Consider the following 23,513-nt stretch of genomic DNA (forward strand, 5'->3'; position numbering starts at 1 on the left):
GGGATAAAAGAAAGTGTAAGGAAATGATATAACTATATCAAAATTTCAAAATAAGAAAGTATTTAAAATAGTAACAGTATTAAGTTCAAAACTGCTGGGAACAAATACACTAGAAGATAAGATAAGAAAAACTTTAATACAGGGAATTATGTAGACTTCAGAGGAACACATTTCAGAAGTCTGAAATAAGTGAAAATATACACTGTGGCCACAAATAAATGAGCCCAATAGTGAGACTGTCCACTCTCCACAACACCCCTTAAGTATTCAGAACAACACTAAGTGCAATCGCAAAAGGAACTTCTTTTTCGTAAACACTGGAAAAACCCAATATTTAAGTGGATACAGTCATATAGGTAATACTGAAAAACCATAATGTAAAGTAATTTGCCCTGTACTTTTAAAATTATTTTCAACAGGTAACATATGAAAATAATAGGCAAGTAACACAATAGGAATTTATAGGTGGATTTAATATATGATAGAAATGTCACTGCAGACAGTGTACTGGGTGTTATAATATAATATGAATTAATCTAGAATAAGTGGTTTGCCCCACAAAAAATGATGAATTTAAACCTTTCTTCGTGGGCATAAAACAAAATAAACCACAAATGGTTTAAGTGCTTAAATGTAAATTCAAAATGTTAAGTGCCTTGGTAGATAATCAGGAGGTTGAATTTGGAGAATCACTTGTAAATAATACAGCATGTGAATATTCGAAGAAGTAGATTCTAATGAATTAAAAATGTAACAAAAATTATTTCAAGGAGAGTATAAATACAAATGATAAATAAATAAAGAATAGCAAGATAGCCAAAAAGGATTAATACCAAGGAGATACAAAAATACCATGAGTAAAAGTAGCTAATCAGCCAAAAACTAAGTTTAATGCACAGTACCATTTCTAGGATATACAAGTACCCTATGATTGAAGAAGATATTTGATCTCTTTGTCAGACACAAATGTAAATTAAATTATATTTTACCATGAGTCACAATTTTAGTTTAACAGAAAAAATTAGAGAAATACTAAACATCAGTTTTAGTCATGGGTGGTGCTCATTGAACACACTCATAAAGTACTGGTAGAATGATTTTTGTCATTTTGTCATGTCGTATAAAGTTAATTTGGCTGTCAGTTTATTTCCAAAGTCAGAGGAAATCTTGCCATATGTATAGTCCAAACACGTTTGCAAGACATGTAAAATATTGTTTGCATTAGTAAAAACCTACTTTGATATAAATATCAAGAATGGTTAATGACGTCCAGCAAATGAGTATAATGAAAGACTAAGTATGAATGGGAATGATTGTCTACAATTGTTCATATCAAAATGAATCTGAATAAAAATATCATATGGCATATGAGCGGTATGTGAGATTGCATGACATAATTGAATATTTAGATATAAATGTTAAACACTGTAATGAAAAGAAATAAATGACAAGATTATTTTCTGCACATAACAGTGTGGTGAAATCTAAGACCATTACAGACTCAAACTTCAGCTATAATCTATCTCTTCAGCTCGCTGCTTAAGTCAACACCATTTGTTTTATTAATGCTCTAACGACACTGCATATTTGTCTAAATGATTTTGCAAATTTCAATATTCGAATCTCTAAAGAAGCTGCTTTGTGTGGCAAAGGCTATAAAGCTTATCTAGGAATTATTCAGAATAATATTCTATAAGGAATATAGAAAGCAAATTAAGTGAAAAATAACATAAATAAATAATGCATGAATGAATTACGAAAAATTTTATTGAAAACAAGCAAGGTAGTAAATCACAGGAGAAGAAAAATAAAAGCAGGTCCGAAACTCACATCGACTAAGACTCAGCTTCAGCATCTCCTCCCACATCCTGTACAGTGTCTCTGCCTCTCGAATCTAACAACTGTGTACTCCATGGAAATGATTATGTCATGAGAAGATAGCCTAAGGGTGATGAGGAACCCTTCAGAGAAGGCAGCTGATCAGCACTATCTATGAATCAGCCATGCACTGCAAACTTTTCTACTGTATGACCTTTTTATTCTGGACAGCAAGTAAGTCCCTGTTTTGAGTGGATTGTATTCCAGTTCCAGCATGTTCGCTTACATCACTGTCAATACACTCACTTCTGGACTTACCTTGAGCTTCTCTTTCCTTCCTCCACAGGTTCCATGGACTCTGGGGTCATTCAGAGTCCTAGACATCTGGTCAAAGGAAAAGAACAGAAAGCCAGAATGCAGTGCACCCCCATAAAAGAACATAGTTATGTTTATTGGTACTACAAGAAGCTGGGAGAAGACCTCAAATTCTTGGTTTACTTTCAGAATACAGACATCATTGATAAAACAGATATGATCAAGAAAATCATTTCAGCAGAATGCTTCACTAACAAAACATGTACCATAGAGATCAAGTCCAGCAAGCTAACAGATTCAGCTGTGTACTACTGTGCTAGCAGTCAATCCACAGTGCTGACTACTGGTTTTTCTTAGAACACAAACTCCTTATAAGTCTACCCTGCTCAGGAAATAAGTGGTAAATTAGCTTGTTGAAAGCTAACATAAACACAATGTGAAAGTATATAAGCAAGAAGCAAGACCGTGCTTCTCGTATAGAGATGATAAATAGACAATAGTTTATATAGATATACCCCAGCAGTTCTTTGTTGATTTCTTTGATTTTTTTCTCCAGTTATTTTTAATTAAAATGGATATACAAATGAGTCGCATATTCTGCAACTCTAGATGACAGGATACTGGATGTTTTTATTGAATATTTTATTCAATAAAATATTCCTCCTTTCCCTGTTTCCCTGTAGAAACCACTTATGCCATCCTCCCTCACCCTGATACAAAGAAGGTGCTCCCCCACCCACTCACCCAATCTTGCCTAACCGCCCTGGCATTTCCCTACACTGGTGCTACTGATTTGCTGTACACTGCTTTTACTGGGTTTAGGTATGGGCCTTGAATTCTTGATCTTTCCCAGACTTTTACCATGAAAGAGTATTGAATTTTGTCAAACTGCTTTCTCAGCATCTAATGACATGATCCTGTGGTTTTTCTCTGTGAGTTTGTTTATGTAGTCAATTACTTTGATACATTTCCATATGAGCCATCCTTGTATCCCTAGGATGAAGCCTACTTGATCATGGTGATTGATCATTTTGATGTGCTCTTGGATTCAGTTTGCAATAATTTTATTGAGTACTTTTATATAGGTATTCCTAACAGAAAATGGTCTGAAGTTCTCTTTCTTTGTTCGGTCTTTGTATGGTTTAGGTATGAACATAATATAATTGTGGCTTTATAAAATGAATTGGGTATTGATTCTTCTATTTCTGTTTTGTAGAATAGTTTGTAGAGTATTGGTATTAGATCTTCTTTGAATGTCTAATAGGCTACACAAAAAGCATCTGGTCCTGGGCCTTTTTTGGTTGGGAGGCTTTTAGCGAATGCTTCTATTTCTTTAGGGGTTATGGGACTATTTATATAGTTTATTTGATCCTGATTTAACTTTGGTACCTGGTATATGTCTAGAAAATTGTACATTTCACTCAGATTTTCCAGTACTGTTGAGTACAAGATTTTGGAGCAGGATCTGATAATTTTTTGGATTTCCTTGATATCTATTGCTATGTCTCCCTATTCATTTCTGATTTTGTTATTGTGGATACTGTCTCTGTGCCCTTGGGTTAGTCTGGCTAAAGGTTGATTTATCTTGTTGATTTTTCTCAAAGAACCAGCTCCTGTTTTTGTTTTTTGTTTTGTTTTTTTGTTCGTTTGTTTTGTTTTGTTTTCGGAGCTGGGGACCAAACCCAGGGCCTTGCGTTTGCTAGGCAAGCGCTCTACCACTGAGCTAAATCCCCAACCCCTCAGCTCCTGGTTTTGTTGATTCTTTGTATAGTTCTTTTTGTTTCTACTTGGTTGATTTTAGCCTTGAGTTTGATAATTTCCTGCTCTTCTACTCCTTTTGGATATATTTGCTTCATTTTGTTCTAAAGATTTCAAGGGGGGCTGTCAAGCTGCTGGTGTATGCTCTCTCTAATTTCCCTTTTGGAGAAACACAGAGCTATGAGGTTTCCTCTTAGCACTGCTTTCATTGTGTCCCATAAGTTTGGGTATTTTGTCTCTTCATTTTCATTAAATTCTAATAATTCTTAAAATTCTTTATTTATTCCTTGACTAAGTTATTATTGACTAGAGTGTTGTTCAGCTTCCCTATATGCTGGCTTTCTCTTGTTTTGTTGTTATTGAAGAACATTTTTAGTCCATGGTGTTCTGATAGGATGCAGAGGATTATTTCAATCTTCTTATATCTGTTGAGGACTATTTCGTGACTGACTATATGGTCAGTTTTGGAGTAGGCACCATGATGTACTGAGAAGGTATATTTGATTATTTTTTCAGATCAAATGTTCTATAGATATCTGTTAAAACTATTTGATTCATAATTTTTGCTAGGTTCACTGTGATTCTACTAAGTTTCTGTTTCCCTGATCTTTCCATGGTGAGAGTGTTGTGCTGAAGTCTCCCACTATTGTTTTGTGAGGTACAATGTGTGCTTTGAGCTTTAGTAAGGTTTCTTTTATGAGTGTGGGTGCCTTTGCATTTGGAGCATAGATATTCAGAATTGAGAGTCCATCTTGGTGGATTTTTCCTTTGATGAGTATGAAGTGTCCTTCCTTATCTTTTTTGCTAACTTTGGTTGAAAGTCAAATGCATTCGATATTAGAATGGCTACTCCAGCTTTTTTCTCGGGACCATTTGCTTGCAATTTTTTTCCAGACTTTTACTCTGAGTTCATGTCTTCTTTTGTTACTGAGGTGTGTTTCCTGTATGCAGCAAAAAGCTGGGTTCTGTTACATATCCAGTCTGTTAGTCTATGTCTTTTTATTGGGGAATTGAGCCCATTGATGTTGAGAGATATTAAGGAATAGTGATTATTGTTTCCTGTTATTGTTGTTGTTAGAGGTGGGATTCTGTTTGTGTGGTTATCTTTTGGGGTGTTTGTTGAAAGATTACTTTCTTGCTTTTTCTAGGGTGTAGTTTCCCTCTTTGTGGTGCAGTTTTCCATCTATTAACCTTTGTATGGCTGGATTTTGTGAAAATATTGTGTAAATTTGCTTTTGTCATGGAATTTTTGGTTTCTCTATCAATGTTAATAGAGAGTTTTACTGGGTATAATAACCTGGGCTGGCATTTGTGTTCTCTTAGGGTCTGTATGACATCAGTCCAGGATCTTCTGGCTTTCATAGTCTCTGTTAAGAGGTCTGGTTTAATTCTGATAGGTCTGCCTTTATATATTATTTCACCTTTTCTCCTTACTGCTTTTAATATTCATTCTTTGTCTTGTGTGTTTTGTATTTTGATTATTATGTGACAGACAAATTTTCTTTTCTGGTCCCATCTATTTGGAGATCTGTAGGTTTCTTGTATGCTTAGGGGTATGTCTTTATATTAGAGAATCTTTGCTCTCTTCTATGCCTGTTTTTCTTAGGTTTGACCTTTTCGCTGTATCCTGGAGTTCCTGCATTATTTAGGTTAGGAGCTTTTTGCATTTTGCATTTTCATTTTCTTTGACTGTTGTGTCAATGTTTTCTATGCTACCTTCTACCCCTGAAACTCTTGCTACTGTCCCTTGTATTCTCTTGGTGATATTTGCATCTATGACTCCTAATCTCTTTCCTAGGTTTTCTATCTCCAGGGTTGTCTCCCTTTGTGCTTTCTCTGTTGTTTCTATTTCTATTTTTAGATCCTGGTTGGTTTTGTATAATTCCTTCATTTCTTTGGTTGTATTTTCGTGTAATTCTTTAAGGCATTTTTGTGTTTCCTCTAAGTTTTTCTCCTGTATTTCTTTTAGACAGTTATTTATGTCCTTCTTAAAGTCTTCTATCACCATCATGAGATGTGATTTTAAATCAGAGTCTTGCATTTTGAGTGTGTTGGTGTATCCAGGTCTTGCTTTGGTGGGAGAACTGGGCTCTGATGATACCAAGTAGACTTGGTTTGTGTTGCTTAGGTTCTTATGCTTGCCTCGTGCTACCTCATTATCTCTGGTGTTAGTTGGTCTTGCTGTCTTTGACTAGAGCCTGTCCCTCTTGTAAGTCTCTAAGCCTGTGATCTTAGGTGTGGTGGCACTCCTGGGTGCCTATCTCTCTCTGAGTGGTATTTGGGTTTCAAGAGCTATGTCACTCAGTTAATTCAGACACAGATGGAGACTGGAAGGATCCTGTCCCTAGTTTTCTGCAGTTTCTGAGCCCTATAGTCTCCTGGCAGGCCCCTCTTTAGCAAGCTAATGGAGCAAAGTTTTTGTCTCACCTGTGACCTTAGGAGTGACAGCAATCCTGGGAGACCAACTTTTTCTGGGTGGGATTTGTGTCCAGAGAGATGTGCCACAGGGTTAACATTTTGGGAAGTGGGGGGATGGTGGCAGATGGAGACCAGAAGTATCCTGTCCCCAGTTGCTCCATGGTTCCTGAGCCCTGTGGTGATGTCTTTGATATTAAAAACAGAACCTCAGTATTTATTTGGCATTTTCACTATGTAAGTATTCAACACATTTTGTTAATTTCTGAATATATTTTAGTTTATTATCATACTGTCTGAACTTCCTAAGTTCTGAGATTAGCAACTTCAGCAAATACATACAGCTTTTAAACTTATTTTATCTAGTTATGAATTATTTTATAATATCCATCAGAAACATATGTATTAAACCATTTTTATACAAAATTGTTATCAGATTGAATCACTATAGTCTTTACATGTCTCAATTGATACACCCCAGTATATTACATTAAATTCTTCCAAGTATGGAATTGTGAATATGATCAAAATATACATTATGCATCTATAAAACTATTAAAATGACATCCATATTTTGACATAGTGGACACACATAAAAAAGGTGTCTGCTACCACGTCAATAACTGCAAACAAACCTAGATGAGTTGTTCATACCATCTATTTTCACATGAATCAAATATTAGCTATTTTCTTTTAAGTTAGAAAATGCTTTTTTTAACCTGTCAGAAAACTTGTGAAACTTAGTGAGCAATGTGCTCACTAAGAAGGGTATTTTTTCCCAAGAAAAATAAACATCTAAGACTTAAAAGAGCCTGTATGGGGAAGCAATGATGTAGTGTGGGAATTTGGGTGTTGTACCTTGGATAGTCCAGTCTGCACATTCCCATGGGCCACATTCATGGTGCCTGCAGTCTTATATCACAGATGTCAACAGTAAAGAGCCAAGGTAGTTCTCAGGAGCAATAATCCCTACTTTCCCACTTGCTTTGCTGTAATCTTAACATTTTACAAAAATAGTTTATTAATTTAATAATATACAAACATTCAGATGAGTAATTATCACAAAGAGGTAGAGGTATTAGTTGATAAGTGTTAAGATTATAATAAATTAACCCGATGTCAATTCTTTGCAGAAATAATTTGATAAATAAATTTCTTATGTACACAGAACTTAGCAGCTTAACCTTCCTCACTATTTACCCCTTTGAATTATCTTTAAACTATTTTATTGCCTAAGAATCAATGAAACAAAGACCTTTTCCCAGTAGAATTGTCCACTTTTCTCTCAGAAATACTAATGTGTACATGAACATGCCATATCACTGAATTGTAAGGTAGATATGGAATTAGTTACACACATTATTGCAAAGAATTTTTTAAAGACAATGCCTGATTGTGTAATCCTGGCTGTCCTAGAACTCCATATGTAGACAAGGCTATCCTTATATATAAACCATAGAGACCCTCCTGCTTCTGCCTCCTGATGCTGGGATCCTAAGCAAATTGTTTAAAAAACATGTAGTGTATATATCTTTCAAAGATTCTGATTTCCTAATTATAAGATTTTTCCTGATTACAGGATTTCTTAGCAAAAATTTCAATCTTGCATTTTTGAGGATATGTGCAAGCATATCACAGTGAAGTTTCTTTGGAATCACATATGTGTGTGGAGGAGGATGGTGATAATAATGACAAAGGGTAATGAGAAGTGTGACTGACAGCAAATATACCTTGTAGAAGAACTGATTATGGAAATTTTCTTCACTTTCCAAAGACAGGGATACAATAATGATAAATGATTGTTCTATTTTAAATATCAATGTCAATACAAAGAAATTGATACTGTTACCCTTTGACAAGAGTAGGAATTATACAGGTCTTCAAAGGGTTTTTGAGTTATGCAAGATTTCCAGCATGGCTTCAAGTGTAAAGCATATTCTTTCCTAAAGAAATGTTTAACCCATGATCTCTGGGCCTCTTGGGGCAACACAAATAAAATTTCGAGAATACTCAAATTTGAATGGAAAAATGCATCTGTATTTTCACTAATGTCTAAATGAATCACACCATTAATTTCACAATAAAAATAGTGAATATAAAGTAACAGTTTTGGTATGTTTGTAACAAAATTGATAATGTAAATCACATTCCTTTCATTTGTATATGTTGCATACATTACAGAGATTTGAAAGTCAATCTTGTTCATATTGCATTACACAGAGCAAATACCATTTGCTTTTACTACTGTTCCCAAATCAAAACAGTAGATTTCAGTTTCAGATTAATCAGCATATATTTTATTCATTTTATTTTGAGGTTGTCTATACATTAATACAATAATAAAAATTTAAGTAATATTTAGATATCTGCATTAGAAAAGACAGTTTCATCTGTAATATTATGAATTTCATTTTATACCTTTAGATATTATACTCAAAAGGGGTCTTTGGGGTTTGTCAGGTGGATAAAAATAAAGAGGCCCTTATATGGGATGAGGCCCCACCTCTGTTGTGTGACTGAAAGGCTAAAACCAAGACGTAGACACTGAAAGCAGCCACATAGCTTCTCTTAATGAGTAGTGCCCATTTCTTTTCTTCTCTCATTCTCCTCCCACCCGTACTTCCAACCTCTTTCCTTTTCTTGTCATCATGGTTTCTCTGACTTCCATCTTGCTTCTGTCAGTGGTCACAAACAACTACAAAGCCATTGTATTCCAACCAAAAGATAATTGTAAAAGCATTGCATTACAGATGATCTTGAATGAAGCATAAAATAATATTTATTAAGCAGATTAGCAGCATCTTTAAGAAATTATTAATGTTCTTTCCTAAGACTCTTGAGAAGAACCTATTTCATACAATAAATTTACCCTTGTGCAAATTCTAAATCAAACTCAGTGTTAGGAAATAATTTCATTAGCAGGTGAAATTCCCAGTCAATACATGTTTGAATTCTCTTAACATGGTATTAAATTCTTAATGTGATTTTTATTAGAATATCAGATCTTAAAGTTAATGATAACAAGTATACATATGCTGTTTGTTTGGGGTAAAGAACTGCCTAAATTCTCTATATTATTCTGAGATAGATACTCATTATTGCCTATTACAGAAGAGAAAATTAAATCAAAGAGAGGTCAATGTTAGCAAGGATGCTCAGCTGAAAAATGGCAGTACCTCCCCTACCTTCCAGTCCTCTTCTCTAACCTTTTGATTAATGCTAAAGACCTTCTGTGGTTGCAATCTTCTAGGAGCACACCACATTAAATGCTTGTGGTAGACATAGGTCATGGCAAAAAAAGATTTTTTTCAAAAGAAACAACAGTATATCTGTACTACTTCTTATGAGTGGATTTCTTAATTTTAGCAAAATAATGATAATGAAAGGAGTCAATAGTCTGAAAATTGTAGGGGTTTGCGTTCCCAGCTCTAACTGAAGCTAACACACACACACACACACACACACACACCATTCTGAATGTAACGTTGAGCATGAAATCATTCCATTTGGTTAGCACTATTTTCATTTATAAAGGATATACACAGCTTCCAGAAGCAGAAAAAAGTGCAAGAGACTGGAACTTTCTCAACCCTTGTCTTACCATCAGAAATAATAGATTGACAGTTGTCCTGGGTCAATGAGGAGTTCTACACACTTTGCTATGTGGGACACTTGCCTCCCAATTTCTGAGAACCTATGAAGCTACAGAGAGATTTTTTGTCCACCGAAACTGATAATTATATGATTTGCCTTGTGATCTTTTGTCTCTTTGAATGAGATGAGTCTAAGTTCAATACACAACAAATTCCTTTTCCAGGCTTTGCCAGATTCCTGTTCCACACCCTCTTCTCTCAATAAGATCAGGCACCCTTCTGAGCACAATCCTCAGTCCTTGTCTCTTTTGCCCACAGGATCCATAAATGCTATAATCTTTCAGTGAATTTCTATTCAGTGGAACTTGACAGGACTGACTCTGGGTTGCCAGAGGAACTGGTATATAATGCCATGTACTGGTACCAGCAGAGCCTAGAGAAAAGACTGAAACTGAAACTTTCAACAGTTGAAAAGGATGCTCAGAGGGGATATGTGATGATACAGTGTCTTTCTCAAAAAGAGGGGCTTCTTTTCATCACCACAAAGTAGATCTGCACTAGCCAAATGGCTTTGGACCTCTTTCATGGTAGTGTTCCTCAATAGCACAGGTCAATCACCTTTGTGCATGAAATTCTCCACATCTGTTCTCCTAATATATCCTCATTTACTTTATTTCTTCCACTAGCTACTACTTCCTACTCTCCCTGCTGAATTCTCATAGAATACTCCTGAGAACAGTTTCACAAGATATGCTTTTGTTCTTGAGATTTTTCTCTGCCATTTTTCTACTTTTTCAAAGACTGAGGATTAGTTGAATAGTAAACACATTAATACACAGAGCTAATAATCCAATGAGTACATAATTATAAAAGAACATGGCAGGACTGAATGTATTATAGTAGTAAATAAAATTCTAATTGGACTTGCTTGGAAGGTCAGGGCACATGCCAATTTTTTCCCTGGTGGATCAGAACATGCTAAAAGGAGGCCATATCTGAACTATAGCAGATTAAGCTGGTCTTGAGCAGAATATGAATACCAAGAGGAGTAACTTCTGCAAAAGTTATTAGCAAAAGCAGCATTTGGGGAGCAATTATCAGAGAAGAATCTGACCTGCTATGTTCAATGAGAGAAATTTGAGAAAATAAACTTATTACTTACTTCTTTTTACATTCAGTTTTTGATTCTTTGGATATGAGTACAGATTTTCCTATTGGTTTTCTTCGATAGAGACAAGCTATCAACACGATTATTTTAGATTTTCTTTCTGCGACACTGGTTCTCTACAGAGACCACAATTTAAAATGAAGCAGGATCTTGCCAACAGTAGTGATTTTCATTGGGTAAAAAAAGGCACTCAGTGGTTTAGAGAACACTGGGTGAAAACCTGAAGTAGGCTGAAAAGTATTTCAATTTGAAATAAAGATGCAATACAGTTAGCATGTGGTTTAGATTCAGCAGAACTCAGTGTATAAAAGGATCAAATTTTTGTGTCCTACAGTTCTTCAAAAAATAGAAATACAGATAGCAGAGACAAAAAAATCCTTGCAAATACAAACATAGTTTTCTGTTAATTTAGGGCAATTAAAGTAATCCAAGGACTAGGGGTAAGTATATTATAAAATAAAAGTTTAAAGAAAAATGAACAAATATTTGATATATCTAAGAAAGAAGTGAGAAAAAAATCTAGAAAGTTCCCAGAATTCATCAAAAATGTGTCTTGGGAGCAAATGGCATTCTATGAAGTGTAATGTGACAGTTTATACTGGAAGGACTTTTCAATTGAAGTTTCTTTAGGCTATATTCAGAAAGACATGAACTATAGAACACACACACGCGCGCGCGCGCGCGCGCGCACACACACACACACACACACACACACACACTAAAGCTCAATGAATGAATATGAATCAGCCTCCATAGGATAATTAGACATAGAACATGAACTCGAACTTCAAAGTATGGACATGCTAAGAGGATGAGATTAGAAACACACAACATTCCTAACTAGTCACTTCATAGGATGCACGTATACATATTTCAGGTTTTTAAAAATTGAAATTTTTTAAAAAGTCTCTAATCTTTCATCTTTTTTACAGTCTAGTCATTATCCCCATCCCGGTCTGACCTCTGGCTGTTCCTCATCCCATACCTCCTCCCCCTTCTCCAAGAGGATGTCCCCACCACCCACCTCCCACCCTCACTCTGAATCCATCAGACATCCCTACTCCTTGGGTCCTCAAGTCCCTTGAGGGTTAGGTGCGGTGTGTCATCTCCTATCACTAGGGCCAGACAAGGCAGTTCTCTGCAAAATATGTTTCGGGGGTTGCAGGGGGCAGGGATTAGTCGGTGTATGTTTTCTGGTTGGTGGTTCAGTGTCTGAGAGATCTCAGGGGTCGGGGTTGGGAAGACTGTGTCCAGGTTAGTTGAGACTGCTGGTATTCCTATGGGGTTGCCCTCCTTCTCAGCTTCTTCCAGCTTTTTTCCAATTCCACCACAGGGGTCCCCAGTTTCTATACATTTGTTAGGTGTAAGTATCTGCATCTGACTCTTTCAGCTGCTTGTTGGGCCTTTTGGAGGGCAGCAATGCTGGACTCCTGTTTGTAAGTACATCCTAGTATCAGTAACAGTGCCAAGCCTTGGAGCCTATTATTTACCTTTCCTTCTGATTGCTTCTCTCTGTATTTCCTATTGTGCAAGTTTGTCACATTAAACATGGTTATGTGGGATGTGAAAGGATTTATATAAAATAGAAAAAATATATGTTCTAAATCTTTCTGAATCTGCATATCATTTAATCGGGAACTATAAAATTCCTGGTTCTATAAATTTTTCTTTCAAAGAACATGATTTCACTCCTACAAATATCTGTATAACACTCTGTTGTATATATGCTACACTTTCTTCATTAACTCCGTGATGGACATCTGCATGGATTCCAACATTTTGTTACTGTGTAGCTTGGTCACATAAAACATCGTTATGCAGATTATCCCTTCTTTATGCAAACTTTGTTTCCGTTGACTATAGATCCAGTAGTGGTATAGTGGGCCACAGGACAGTTCCACCCTTACTCTTTTCAATAACTTCTATACTGATTTCCATAGTGGCAGCATTAGGAGTTGAATATAGTAATTATTTTTTAAATGCCAGTTTTCTTAAATTTGCTTATGTAATGTAATCAAGTAATTACAATATGAGTGATTTTTCTTTACAATTTTATAAGCTAAATCTGTAGATTACATGGAGCCATAAAGGGTTACAAACAGCCAAGGTACTCTTGGAGTAAAAGAAGCAGATAGGAGGAATGAGTTTGACAAAGGTGACAGTAATGGAGATTGTACTACACAGCGATGGTGGTATGAACAGATCAATGAAAATATCTTGCACACTCATGAGCAGTAATGAAAATGCAGGAGCTGAGTAATAGAACTTTTGACAAATGATGGTGGGAAGTTGAATGTATGCATATACAAAAATGCAACTGGTCATCAATTCACAGAACATCCACAATCAATTCCAGTTGTAAAATAATGCAATCATGAAGTTCCCATAATTCAAAATACTAATAATGTTTGAAGTTCTCAAGAAATCAGGTATTTACAAATCTCCTTCATTATTAGAGATTGATTAAAATGAATATATCAAAGTTGAGATAGTTATCAAAGTTGATTATCAAGAGCACATATCTATATTTTATCCATACCAATTCTGTTATTTTTATCAACATTTATATACTCAAATAAGGATAGTACAGAGAACTTCTAAAAGTACCTACAGATTAATTACCTTAGAAATCAATAAAATAAATGCAAAACACTTAAAAAATAAGCAAAATGCCAAATGAACGTCTCATAAAATAAGAACTTACATAAACTGAAAACACTATGCTCTGCCAGAGCCTGGCCAATACAGATGCAGATGCTTGCAGCCAACCATCAGACTGAGCATAGGACACCAATGGAGGAATTAGGGGAAGGACTGAAGGAGCGGAAGGGGTTTGCAACCCCATAGGAAGAGCAATAATATCAACCAACCAGACTCCCCAGGGCTCCCAGAGACTAAACCACCAACCAAAGAGTACACATGGAGGGACCCATGGCTCTAGCTGCATATGTAGCAGAGGATGGATTTATCTGGCATCAGTGGGAGGGGTGGCACTTTGTCCTGTGAAGGCTTGATGCCCCAGTGTAAGGGAATGCTATGGTGGTGAGGTTGGAGTGGGTAGATAGGTGAGGGAGTACCCATACAGAAGCAGGGGCGTAGTGAGAAATAATAAAAAAGGCAGCACTATACCACCCTAGGACCGGCTAATTTCTGGTCCCAGAGGTCTCACTGCCTCCATGGCTAGCCCCAGCAGTGACTACCATCTTGCTAAGTTCCCATGGTGGGTCACTGCCACACCAGCCCCATCTAACAACTGCCCATCTCACGGTTAGCTGTCACAAATACCTGTACCATGGCAAAATCGAAACTATAGAGGCTTGTAATTTATCAGATTTATAGAAGTAAATTCTCACACTATAAAATGTCCACACAATAAACTCAGAGCCAATTAATATTAATATAAACTGTCCACATAAATAAGACAAATTATCCTATATTTATCCATCCCTTATAAGATATTCATAGCTACCTATGGGTATTTAATGCCACTCAGATCTGGGCCATGCTTTTCTTCCTCCATCTTCCTCCTTTACCATACTTTCTGTCCCATCTCTAAATTTCTCAGCCTGCCTTTCTTTTTGACTGCCCAATCACATGCCTTGCCTTATATTGTACCTGCCCTCACCTGCATATAGACGTCAACCCACACAGGGGGAAGAGGGTGATTGGATAGGGGCTTTGCAGAGGGGAAGCCATGGAGGGGCATCACCTTTAACCAAACATGTCTTAAATTGCTAGTTAAGATGTAGGTAGATCACTTATCTACCTTGGAAAACAACTTGACACTTTTTCATAAAGTTACAGATATGCACATGAGCTACCCTTTGATCATACCTTCACTAAATTATTTTCTTATATGTGAGAACAAAGTAAGAACACACAATGTAATGTTAATTATGATAGCAAAACATAAATATTGCAAATGCACAGTGACCATACAATGGATAAATACATAATGGAAATTACAAAACTGAAATGACAGTGAACATTAACTAAAAGTGAGCAAATGAATACAATAGGATTTTAGAAATTTGAATGAAAACTATGTTGTAGAGCGTCAAAAGTCTTAAATGATACAAAACCCATTAATAGTTCATGCAGTAAAATGTAAAAAAGAAGTCCACATGCCTACTCTTCCAGCATCCCAGGAGATGGAGACAAGAGTCAAGGCTATCAAGAACATGCTAGGAAACACAGAATTGAGTTTGAGGACAGTCTGAGCAGACATATGGCACCATCCCAGAAAAATCAGAACTGAGAAAGGGCCACTCTCAGCAGAAACACTTCACTGTCACTAGAAAATGAGAGCATGAGTGTGGGAAAGAAAAAAAAAGAGCTTTCAACAATTGTGGTAACTATTTCCTAATTCAACTTACTTGAGTTTTCACTCATTGTTTTGTCAAGCTTTGATCAATATATTCAATATCGATTTAGAAAATGAAGGGACCGTCTTCAGTGGAATGAGAAAGGAAAAATCCATGGAAAGACATACTTCAGGCTGTCATCTTATTTCCATAGAATGAGAATAGGAAGGAGGGAGAACAAAATAATGACAAAAAAGTCAACAAAAAAAGGATTATAAAACTTAACCCAGTGATTGAAAATGCAGCCAAGGAAAAAACAGGGTTAGCTAAAGCAGACACTAGCAAATGCACAAGCTGAAAGACAGATGAAAGTGGCCACAGGACTAAATATTTTCAAAGCAGTGGGTCAGTCACAACGTTATAAAACAGCAGTGATAATAGGGACTGGTAACACAAAGCTAATCAGATGATAAATAGACAGAATCAATGTCTGTTGGTGAGATACAAACCTATGAACAAGTTTAAGAGAAAGAACACTTGGGAGAAAATCGTGAAACACTGAAGGCAAATTAGATGGTCCACGAGATGCAATGCAGTGACAGGAAAGGAGAATAATTGGCCAAAAGTTGTTATGAAGGAGCAATTAAAGACCATTTAGGAAAAGGTAATGTGACTACATATACACACATACGTGAAAATAAACATGCTTATACACTCATACATATGCTAATGGAAAGAGGACATAGAAAATTTCAGAGATTATTACTGACGCACAGTCTGACCATTGTCGAGCATCTGTAAAATGCTTTGTACCAACTAATAGAAGAAAAACTAGGGAAACATCTGGAACACATGAGCACTGGAAAAAATTTCCTGAAAAAAACACCAATGGCTTAACGCTCTAAGATCAAGAATTGACAAATGGGATCTCATAAAACTGCAAAGCTTCTGTAAGGCAAAGAACACTGTGGTTAGGACAAAACGGCAACCAACAGATTGGGAAAAGATCTTTACCAATCCTACAACAGATAGAGGCCTTATATCCAAAATATACAAAGAACTCAAGAAGTTAGACCACAGGGAAACAAATAACCCTATTAAAAAATGGGGTTCAGAGCTAAACAAAGAATTCACAGCTGAGGAATGCCGAATGGCTGAGAAACACCTAAAGAAATGTTCAACATCTTTAGTCATAAGGGAAATGCAAATCAAAACAACCCTGAGATTTCACCTCACACCAGTGAGAATGGCTAAGATCAAAAACTCAGGTGACAGCAGATGCTGGCGAGGATGTGGAGAAAGAGGAACACTCCTCCATTGTTGGTGGGATTGCAGACTGGTAAAACCATTCTGGAAATCAGTCTGGAGGATCCTCAGAAAATTGGACATTGAACTGCCTGAGGATCCAGCTATACCTCTCTTGGGCATATACCCAAAAGATGCCCCAACATATAAAAAAGACACGTGCTCCACTATGTTCATTGCAGCCTTATTTATAATAGCCAGAAGCTGGAAAGAACCCAGATGCCCTTCAACAGAGGAATGGATACAGAAAATGTGGTACATCTACACAATGGAATATTACTCAGCTATCAAAAACAACGACTTTATGAAATTCGTAGGCAAATGGCTGGAACTGGAAAATATCATCCTGAGTGAGCTAACCCAAACACAGAAAGACATACATGGTATGCACTCACTGATAAGTGGCTATTAGCCCAAATGCTTGAATTACCCTAGATGCCTAGAACAAATGAAACTCAAGACAGATGATCAAAATGTGAATGGTTCCCTCCTTCTTTAAAAGGGGAACAAGAATACCCTTGGCAGGGAAGAGAGAGGCAAAGATTAAAACAGAGACTGAAGGAACTCCCATTCAGAGCCTGCCCCACATGTGGCCCATACATATACAGCCACCCAATTAGACAAGATGGATGAAGCAAAGAAGTGCAGACCGACAGGAGCCGGATGTAGATCGCTCCTGTGAGACACAGACAGAATACAGCAAATACAGAGGCGAATACCAGCAGCAAACCACTGAACTGAGAATAGGATCCCCGTTGAAGGAATCAGAGAAAGAACTGGAAGAGCTTGAAGGGGCTCGAGACCCCATATGTACAACAATGCCAAGCAACCAGAGCTTCCAGGGACTAAGCCACTACCTAAAGACTATACATGGACTGACCCTGGACTCTGACCTCATAGGTAGCAATGAATATCCTAGTAAGAGCACCAGTGGAAGGGGAAGCCCTGGGTCCTGCTAAGACTGAACCCCCAGTGAACTAGACTGTTGGGGGGAGGGCGACAATGGGGGGAGGGTTGGGAGGGGAACACCGATAAGAAAGGGGAGGGGGGAGGGGGATGTTTTCCCGGAAACTGGGAAAGGGAATAACACTGGAAATGTATATAAGAAATACTCAAGTTAATAATAAAAATAAATAAATAAATAAAAAAAGAAATGTAAATAAGAAATACTCAAGTTAATAAAGATAAAAAAAAATGCTTTGTACCATGCCTTTTCTTTTCTTTTTACTTTTAGCTATCTAAACTATGCAGTGTTGTTTTTACTCGTTAAAAAAGAAAGATTTATTTACTGTGTTAAAATTTTCCTTCCATACTATGAAGTGTGTCAGCAACAACATGCATGTAACATGACGACTGTGAATCTGAAAAGGGATCTAGTCACAGAAAAGCCACAGCCTAGGTCTGGTGTCTCCTTTTGCTAGTCTGCAGTCATGAACATGCGGTTTCTCTGCTGTGTAGCCCTTTATCTCCTGCTAGCAGGTGAGTCTTGGTTTGGGGATTCTTTACAATAACTCCAAACCCTCCTTCTTGTCAGGATTTCTTCTTGGGCCACTTTTTAATACTTTTTGTTTTCTTATCTTCTAGGCTCTTTGGATTGCCAAGTTATCCAAACTCCACAGCATCTGCTCAGAGGAAAAGGACAGAAAGCAAAAATGACCTGTATTGCTGAAAAGGGACATACTTTTGTTTATTGGTACCAACAGAAGCAGAACAAAGAGTTAAAATTTTTGATTTATTTTCAACGTCAAGAACCTCGTGACAGTATAGACTTGGTCAAGGAGCGATTCTTAGCTGAGTGTCCCTTAAACTCTCCCTGCAGCCTGGAAATACAGTCCTCTGAGGCAGGAGACTCAGCATTATACCTCTGTGCCAGCAGTCTGTCCACAGCACTGAAATGTGTATTGTTCTTAGCACACAAACTCTCCATGGAGCCAACTCAGGAAGCAGGTGACACTCTGGGTTGGAAGGAAGGAAGAGAAATGAACGGGAGCCAGTGCAAACCACAGCAGATTTCACACAAGTCAAGAATGTGTCTAGAAGTAGAGTGACAGTCTCACAATTCAGAAAGACCTTGGGGGCCTGACATGGGAAGAACGATCTTTCTATGGTGTTTTCCTCCTCTTTCTTTGCTTTGTGAGGTTCTGTTTGTGTCTACTCCTTGACTCTTCATGTGGTACTCGTGGTGAAAATAAGCTGATCACCAAGATCTCAAACTCTCTCCATTTCACCATGCTGATAAAGATCAAGATTCCTCTTTCAGAGCCTGAGTTTAATGATCTCAAGAGAATAGAATTGTGATGATCTATCAATCCCTTCCCAAGGAACACCTAATACTAGCCATTTGTACATGTGTTTAAAATCATATAAATGTTACTTTATTATGGATGCTACAATATTTTCACTCTACTCCCTAGGTCAAGATGAATGAAAGACTCAGTACTTCTGTGGGTCCTTCACGCATGGACTTCTTCCAGAAAAGTATTTCAAGTTTTCTGTAAGCAGTAAAGACAGCATCTCATAGTCTGTTACTGTCAATGTGAAATATATGTTCAGAGATGTGATTATTGAGAAATGAAGGATTATATTATTTTCTCTATCTATAGATTATGAAAGGACTCTAGGGACAGCTCACTTTGGCTGCATTCTTAATATTCAAGTTCAAAGCCTTCCTCCAAAACCTCACATCTTCCTATGATGTTTCCCCTGACCTGGAATGACTAGTTAAACAGCGCTCTCTAAGATACTGCCAGTGTTACCATTAAATTGAAGAAGATAATTTCAGAAACATAAAGTCAATACTTCAATACAAAAGGGTGAGGAAAAGAAAGAAGAGAAAAAAGATTCAGTGATAGGTAGGGCCTGGGGTCCAAGCAAGCAAAAAACAGGAGAAATTCACATGTAAGGCCAGATATAGAATATAATGTAAGTTTTACAATATCTTTAGTCAAGATCTTGGCGAAAGAGAGAGACAGAAAGAGACAGAGAGACAAAGAATCAGAGGCAGAGAGACACAAAAAGAAACTAATGAATCAATATTAGTGTTATCCAAAAGTAAAATGATATATTAGTTTGGATACTTATCTTATGAATTCTCAAAATATAGAAGTGTAGCTTATATTAATAAAACAATTCAAGATAGTTCTGAGTGAGTGAAATATTAGTGGGCTTTATTTAATGAGGCATTTCCTTCAGTCACCATAAATTGCTTTGGTGGCACTGAAACAATAATGTAACAATTGCATCTGCAAAGGGATCATGTCAGAGAAAGGGTGCCTGTGAGGCCTTTAATGGCTTCATGTGACTACTTTTTCTCTTCTTTTATCCCCCTTTTGGTTTACTCTCTCAGCCTGCTTTCTTTCTCATTGATACAGTCTTCATGGGAAGAAGACAGTCACTAAAGATAACATGTCCCAGTAGTCTCATTAAACATTAACACAGCTCTTTATGAGCTTAGATTTAAAATTTCAAGAAAACTGCCTGGTCTGGCCTCAGTGAGAGAAGATGCATCTAACTCTGGAGAAACTTGAGGGCCCATGGAGTGGGGAGGCTTGCTGGGGTCAGGTGGGGAGTGGAGACATTCTTTTGGAGACAGGAGAGGAAGAATGAGATGAGGAACTGTCAGAGGGAGGGTGGACCAGGAAGGGAATAAGGACTATACCATTAAAGAAAGATTAAAGATAATTATGAAAACATCTCAAGACAAAAGGGAATTGTGAACATCCAGGCAAGTCTGTGTCACAGAAAAATCGCTATATACACATGTATCTATTTTAACACTTCATAACTGGTTATTTTATTAATGATACAAATATGATACTTAAGATTCCCTTCCTTCCTAATCTGAAACTGAGTGAAACACCCATGTGTCTATATGCATCTCCTTTCTGTTTTTTTCCCTCACAGGTCCATAGTATTCCCTCCATATCCACTTGTTCAAGGAAGTAAACCAATTTTTTCTAGCTGACTGACAGCATTGAAACCCTTAGACTGAACCTGTCATGAGCTCTTATAATACCAAGAGCACTGTGAGAAACATGAGGGTTGAGACATGGACTATTACATATATGGCTCACTGGACACATCTTAAAAGTTTCACTATATCTTCAGAAATACCTGGCAGAGTACAGCATTTCTTCCCTGTCCTCATATCTGCTCTTGACACAACCCAGGAGATAGCCAAAGTCAATCTAGAGGTGATAGTCAGTTCAGTAGATTCCACATTTTTCCACTTGCTAAGATCTGTTTTATGATAAAGATGCGGATGATGACTTAACAATAACTAAAATCAATAAAAGGGAGAGGTAGAAATCTATTCGTGTATATAGAGGAGACAGTGCATTGTTATGGTGGCTCAGGCTTATGATTGATGGGCTTCCGAACTGACCTTGACAGGAAGAGAGGAGAATGAGAAAACTCTAGAATACCATATCATAAAGAATATAATTAATGGATTAAAGGTATAAGAATTACCTAACAGTTGCATGAGACTCCTGATATCCTGTTGGCTTATAAAATGTAAATGTATTGTTATAAGAGCAACGTAATTGTAAAATTCTTTCAAGTGAATAAAACTTTAACAAATTCTATTTACTGGTTACAGAAAAGCTCTTCTAATACTATGAGCTGTTATGGTGGTAACATGAAGCCATAATGTAAGAACTGAGTCTACCAAGGGATGATGTCACAGGAAGGTCACTGATATAGCAAAAAGACACCACATCCTTTGCTGCTCCAGTGGAGCCATGGATGCACAGCTTGTCTGCTGTGTAGCACTTTGCCTCCTGGGGGCAGGTGAGATCTAAGCTTGCAAAATAGATTCAAACACACCCAAATAATTTTCTTGCCAACGTTTCTCTGGGCCAGTGTTCATGCTTTGTCTTGAATTTTCTTCCAGGCTCTTTTGATGCTGCTGTTATTCAGACGCCAAGACATTTGATCAAAATGAAAGGGCAGCAAGTAGAGATGAACTGTAACCCCGAAAAGGATCACCCTGCTGTTTTCTGGTATCAGCAAAAACAGAGCAAAGAGTTAAAGTTCCTGATTTACTTTCAGAATCAACGGCCTGTCGATCAAATAGACATGGTCAAGGAGAGATTCTCAGCTGAGTGGCCCTCAAACTCACGCTGTAGCCTGAAAATCAGTACTTCTGAAGTAGAAGACTCAGCACTGTACCTGTGCTCCAGCAGTCAATCCACAGCACTGAAATGTACGCTCCCCTCTGTGCACAAACTCACCGGGGAGTCACTTAGGGAGCAGGTGATGTTGGAAGTAAGGGAAATTAACTGGCCTCAGTGCAAACCACAACAGACTTCACACAGGAGAACAGCACACCCAGACCAAGTCAGGAAAAGCTGCTCTTCCTTCTTCTCTTTTCTCCTTTTTCTCTTTTGTTGTGTTTTTCTTTTCTTTTTTTTTTTTTTGTTCTTTTTTTCGGAGCTGGGGACCAAACCCAGGGCCTTGCGTTTCCTAGGCAAGCGCTCTACCACTGAGCTAAATCCCCAACCCCTTGTTGTGTTTTTCTGACCCTGTATGCCATGCTCTTGCTTTCATGTGGTCCTCACGGCAAGAGTCAGATGGTTACCAGTATCATAAAGTTACTTGGCATCAGTTTGCACACTGATAAGTTTGGTTCATTCTGAACTTATATTTTAAGAGAAAATGGGTTTGTAATGATATCCCTTGTTTTCTTGGTGAACATTCAAGTCTACACACATCTGATGTATCTTAATCATATATTACAATACTGCTGTTTGTCACTCAACTTTAGTGAAATACTTCATGTTTCTGTGTGCTCATATAATCTGCCTCTTCTAAATGAAAGAATACATTTAAAATCTACTTTTTCCAGAAAGGAAATAAATTGTTCACAGTTTCTTTATAGCTTTGTAACCCCTGCTCATAGCACTTTGTAGACAATTACAATAACTTTATAATATTGCGTGTCTTGGCATATGAGAGTTGAAATATGAAATGTTCTATTGTTTTATTTTACGTATCTGCATACTACCAAAGAATTACTCACAATTAATGTGTGTTTCAACCCCCACCACTATGAAGCACACAAACCTTTCTCTCATATCCTCGTTTCTTCCACTGATATTGTCCACTGACCAGATCAAGTCATTTTTCACACGGCCAGTAGCTTCACCATATTCCAAAATCTCATGTTGTTCTATCTAGAGACATCATCAATTCTATGAAAGGGGTGCAGACAAAGACTTAATAATAAATACATAATGTCAATAATTTATTAGGGAATATTAATGGAAAAGATTTGGGTCAATAATATGTGCAGAGATGAGAGACAGAGAGAGAGAGAGAGAGAGAGAGAGAGAGAGAGAGAGAGAGAACTGCTGTACTGCTGTGGTTGTTTGAACCTGTAATGACAACAGTCAATGTCTGAGAGAAAGACTCACTAATATATCAAGAAAATAGAAGGGAGACTTGTTGGGAATAAAAGAAGGTTCAGTGGGAAGGGAAGAAAATTAGTGGAGACAATAGCAAGAATATAATCAAGGTAATATATGAATGTATAATGAGCATGTATATAACACAATTGTAAAAGAATAAAATACAGAACTGTAAACATTGTCTAGTGGTAGTATATCTTAATCTGATAGCCCAATGATTTTATATTTATACAAATGCATTGACTTTGTTAGTAAAATACATATAAACTGTTTCTGAATGAATAGTCAATGAGCTATCTCTACAAAGGTGAAGAAGAGTTTGCTTTCTGATACTAAGAACTTTCTCATTCTCACTAGTCACAGAAAGCAGTAATATAGTAGTGGAGTCTGCAAAAGATCACGTCACAGGAAGGCTGCAGATAACACA

The 23,513-nt window shown here is 37.1% G+C and overlaps 1 long non-coding RNA gene across 5 annotated transcripts in view; it reads right to left on the reverse strand.

Moving 5' to 3' along the window:
• LOC147994823 (uncharacterized) overlaps nucleotides 1–2,012 on the reverse strand; it is a 38,060-nt gene extending 36,048 nt beyond the window's left edge. For all 5 annotated transcript variants that reach the window (XR_015686506.1, XR_015686505.1, XR_015686507.1 and 2 more), the window contains exon 1: nucleotides 1,831–2,012. This is a non-coding gene — a long non-coding RNA (uncharacterized LOC147994823). The remainder of the gene's footprint in view (nucleotides 1–1,830) is intronic.
• Nucleotides 2,013–23,513: the final 21,501 nt, after the last annotated feature.

The sequence above is a fragment of the Rattus norvegicus genome, chromosome 4, assembly GCF_021556685.1.
Source record: "Rattus norvegicus strain SHRSP/BbbUtx chromosome 4, alternate assembly SHRSP_T2T, whole genome shotgun sequence".
NCBI lineage: Eukaryota > Metazoa > Chordata > Mammalia > Rodentia > Muridae > Rattus > Rattus norvegicus.